Here is a 5,186-nt window from a genome sequence, read left to right as displayed (position 1 = left end):
TTGTACTGTTTTTAAAATGTAGTCAGTGTTCCTAGATGTCACTTCCTTTTTCCTCCACAGAACTTGGGAATAATTCAGAACTCCAGGCCGTATTTCCTACAGGCACAAGAGGCTAAGACAGTATCAGACCTAACGGTGTTAGATGCTGTGATAACATCTAAGTGGAAAGGGAAGGTGGAGGAGCCAAGGTGCACTGTTACCTCACCCATGCCTGTTCTCCCGGTAATCAAGTTGTGAATAAAGAGTTACAAACCAGAAAAGCCACTTCTGTTGTTGTTAGCTCACCACTGAAGGCTGGAAGTGGAGTGGGATTTCAGAGCCTGGGCTGGTCTTTCCTTGGTGGACCTGTTACTACAGGAGGAAAGAGGACTCCTTGTCTCCAGGTTCCGGGATTCTGCAGCTTTCTCTTAGAGCTGATGAAGGTCAGGTAACTCCTTTCTTACAATTTATCTGGTACTGAGAGTTCAAACCTTCCTCAGAGAATATAACCTTAAAAACTGCAGTCAGCTCCTGTGGTGGTTGATTTATAATTCTGCGTGGAAACTGCTATGTGGTGTGGTTCCCTGTAATGGGCCTGTGACCATTTCCCTGGAGTCACCAGTCTGTGTCCCCTGTCCACATAGGAGTGACATTCATTAGGACTGATGGAGGAAGTGATTTTATTTATATGAGTGTGCTGATCAGTTTTGTAGATTATATTAAGGTTTGTGATGTTAAGAGATCAAAATTTTTTTAGAGAGAACTTTTAAAATAAAATAATGTGTTCTGCAATCTAAGTTTCAGAAAAGCCAGACCCAGAGTTGAGATGATTGTTCCTTCCAAACTAAAGATTTTTCCCCTCAAGATCTGTAAAATGATTATGAAAAATGATTGAACCTATTACACTTATTTTTATTTATTTATTTATTATGTATACAGTGTTTTACCCTCATGTATACCTGTGTGTCAGAAGAGGGCACCAGATCTCATTATGGATGGTTGTGAGCCACCATGTGGTATCTGGGAATTGAACTCAGGACTCCTGGGAGAGCAGTCAGTGCTCTTAACTTCTGATCTTAACCTCTGAGCCATTTCTCCAGGGCCCCTACACTTATTTTAACTGCATGTTTCATAACCTTAAGCTTTTTGCCTGGTAAATATTAGTTGTATTATTAGAACCACCACCTCTGGGTTGGGGAGCTGGCTCCACAGGTAATAAAGATGCTGGCCATTGAGCCTGATGACCTTATTTGATCCCTAGGACCGACATGATGAAAGGAGAGAACTGATTCCAGCAGGTTGTCTACTGACCTTCCCGTTGTGCCGTGACACACACCTCCCCTCTCACGCTCTCAATAAACAGATGAATGATTATCAACTTAAAAAGACCCCAGCCTCTGCCTGTTATCTAAACCAAGTTTCTAAACCCTTGGCCATAGCAACGCTTGATGCTGGAGCTGCCGTTTGGCTGGGTCTGTCCAGTCTGTAGCAGCCCTACCATTCATGCTTCTGACACACCTGCTTTCCTGTCTACTTTGCTTCTCTTCCGGTGACTCCTGGCTCCTGGTTAGTTTGTGTGAGATTATGCTGCCTTAACCTCCAAGTGTATGAAGACCTCACATTGTTTGCTGGTGGTTGCCTAGCACCCTGAGCCAAGTGTCTCCTCATACCAGAGCACAGATTCACGGGCAGTGTCCATATAGAACACACTATTCTTACAGAGAGAAGGAAAAAAAAACACTGGTGGAAATCGTAAGCTGGGGCTCAGTAAAGAAACCACCATCAAGGCAGCTCCATGGTTAGGATGAAGGTTTTTATCGTGGATAAGGGAGAATACCAAGAGCCATCTGGGGGAGACTGCCATGGCTACCTCTCAGAGAAGAGGCAGGGAGAGGAGCAGACTTGGGGTTTCTGTTTGCCAGGAAAAGCCATGGCTTTTTTTTTTAATCAGCTTTCACAGCCCTCCAGCCTCCAGAGAGGGCCTCTAGTTCTCTGTGACCTCAAGCCAACCCCGACAGATCAGAGCCCCATGCTGGTTCCCAGGCCGGCCCACCCCCTGCCTCCTCCCTCCGCTACAGACCCGTCATAACCTGCAGGCCGCTCCCACCGGTTTGGCCGCCCTCTCTGCTCCTGTAGCCCTGGCAGTTGCTGTCTCCCCCAGGTGGCTCCTGGTATTCTCTCTTGTCCCCGGTCAGAACCTTCCTCCTAACCATGGAGCTGCCTCCGTGGCGTTTCTTTACTGGTCCCCTCACTTATACTCGTGACTGCTGCCTTTTATCATTCATTGGTTCTGATGAACAGAGCAAGCACTTTTTTATTTCAGTTATTTATTTCTATGCTTATTGTGTTTTATATTTTAACTTTTAAAGTTTGTTTGCTTGAGGCAGGGTCTCTCTATTTAACCCTGGCCGGCCTGGACCTTCCTATGTAGACCAGCCTGGCTTCGAACTCACAGAGATTCACCTGCCTCTGCCTCCTAAGTGCTGGGATTAAAGGTGTGCGCCGCCACAGCCAGCTTACAGTGTTTTAGAATTTACTGTTCCATCTTTCTGCTGATGCCATTTTCTCATTAGAACCATAGTTCTTTCAACTCTCTAAAGCATTTACAGCTATTCTAAGGCCTCCGAAGCGCACCTTGTGGGCCGAGAGGAATTGGTTGCTACTGTCTACTGTTTTTTCTCGACTCTCACATGGTGTCCTTCCACGTGGTAATTTGAGTGGGAGCCGGGCTTGAGCAGTGGGAGTGATGTCATAAACAGGCAACTACCCTGGACTGTTTTCTTCCTCTGAGTAGTGCTGAGTTTCAAGTTCTAGGCAGTAGCTTAGTCGTTCACTGAACTTGGGTTGTTTGTTTGCTTGCTTGTTTTGCTTTTTTGTGTTTTGTAGAGGAGAGTTTTGAGGGTTACTTAAGCCTGTCAGTGAGAGCCTAAGAGACTTCCCATGCTCCCAATTGTCGGCTCAGTTTTCCAGCTCTGTCTCCCCTGTAGCGTTTATCAGCAGCAGTTCGTTTTAAGCTCGTGTAGACTGAGTCTTCAGTGGGTCTTAGCCCAGAGAGTGGTTTTTACTTCGGAAGCATGGTATCTCGGAGTTAGCAAGGTTTTAATGAGGTTTCTCCATTCATGTGGTCGGAACTTGACAATCCTTAGCAATGCTTACCCTCTCTATTTCTCCTCTGCCCTCACCCCTGCAGCGGGCACTTCAGCTCAGCCTTCTGTTGTTTCCCCTCAGCTGAAGACTCAGGAGGGACTATGTGTGAACTTTGAACCCCTCCTCCATCTCTGCAGATTCTGATCTCCTTGCCTGCCCTGATCTACATGTCCGCAATTGCATGCTCTCCACGTGGACTCCAGCCTGCTGCCCCGAACTGTGAGGATCATGGGGCAGCTTGTGAGCCCGTCCTTCCACTCAGCATTGCTGCCTTGGACTTCCTGCAGACAGATGCCCCGTGGGTTTCCCCTGGTTTCCCAGGTGCTTATGGAGCCCACCTTAGTGAATGACCAGCAAGTCCATCAGAGTTGGGCGAGGAAACCTCTCCCGTGTGTTCTAACCAAGTGACAAAGATGCCGTAGCATACTTTTCATTTCCGTTAGAAAAATCCTCCCTGGAGAAAGTGGTAGGCCAGAATTGGGGGTGCAGTTTCCACTGTGTGCTGTCTATTACTAATACTGAGAAGATTTGCTAGGCAGCCGATTTGCCTTGAATTTATGATTCTTTACGCCCAATTTCTTGAGTGCTAGGATTACAAGTGTGAACTACTGTGTCTGGCTCATGTCTTTAATGGAAGAGAAGAAAACAATCAAAGGCTACATTCTTATGCTTTATATACTCAATTTGTAATACTCAAGTCTAAATTCAGCAATCCAGTGACTGAGATTTACTTAGATGCCAGGTTCTGTTCATGTTTAGCATTTAATCTTCAGAATCCTTACAGATAGCATCACATGTACATGTACACACACCAAACTCCACAGTGCTCCTGTGCATCTTGTGAAAATCTTTGCAGTTCAGCTCTGAAACTTTCTAGGCTACCGTATGCTGTGCTGCCCAATCTACATGTATCTGGAATTCATCTAACACTACCTAATATTGGTTATTAGATAAAGCTGTGTTAAGAATAAGTACTTACATTGCATACATTTGTATGCATTTAAAAAATTGCTTCTGGGCACTGGAGAGATGGCTCAGTGGTTAAGAGCACTGGCAATTCTTCCAGAGGTCCTGAGTTAATTCCCAGAAACCACATGGTGGCTCACAACCATCTGTAATGAGATCTGGCGCCCTCTTCTGGCATGCAGGCAGAACAGTGTATACGTAATAATGCTTCTGTTATGTTTAGGTGGCATCCACCCATGGAGTGATTTTCTGCTATTTCAGTGGAACTCCAAGCCAGCAAAACCCCAAACCATGTATTTCCCAAACAGATATTAGGACAGAAAATGAGTTTAGTCCAAGGAAAAGAATAGTAGGCGCACAAAGTTTAATAGCTTTAATGTGTTTACTTTTTCTCTTTTAGCCGTTCACTTTGTATACAACATAGAATTAGTGATTGCACAAAGACAGCAATCTCTACAAATGCCAGCTGTACCTAGCACACCAAAGGGACCAATGACACGCCATGCATCTTGGGTGATGACATTGTCACCTGCTCTGAGCTTCACCCGACCCCCGCAGCCTCGTTTCTCACATCTCTCAGAGACAAGTATAAACCCTAGAAATGAAAAGCTCTAACTAGCTCCAGGCACACTGAGGTTTCAGCAAGGTTTTGATGTACAGATGGGTTCTAGGGACTGACTTCAGAAAGCCTGGTTGATCCAGCTCTCACACCAACCCCTGAGTTCATCATTAAACATGTCAAGAGTTTTAACATGGCTGGTACATTATGGATCTTGGTGCCTTCTGATAAACAACCCCTTCTGATGTTTCACGTAGCAGGGAAATGCTGCCAGTGCAGAGAATTTCATGATGTCAGGTGGATATAAAGAACAGCTCATACAAAGCCAGCATTTCCAAAGTCCGCACAGGACAGGCTCAGAACTGCTGAGCTGTGGTACCCCTCACAGAAACTACTACTCAGTTATTACAGTGTTTCCCTCCCTCCCTCCCTCCCTCTTCCTCCTTTCAGCAGCTCAGATAGCTTAGGGAAAGGATGGGGCTGGCATACGTTCAAAGTGATTACTTCTTTGGTTAAAAAAAAGTCTGATTTTTTT

This window comes from Peromyscus leucopus, chromosome 6, assembly GCF_004664715.2.
Source record: "Peromyscus leucopus breed LL Stock chromosome 6, UCI_PerLeu_2.1, whole genome shotgun sequence".
NCBI classification, from domain to species: Eukaryota; Metazoa; Chordata; class Mammalia; order Rodentia; family Cricetidae; genus Peromyscus; species Peromyscus leucopus.
This window is presented reverse-complemented; position numbering follows the sequence as displayed.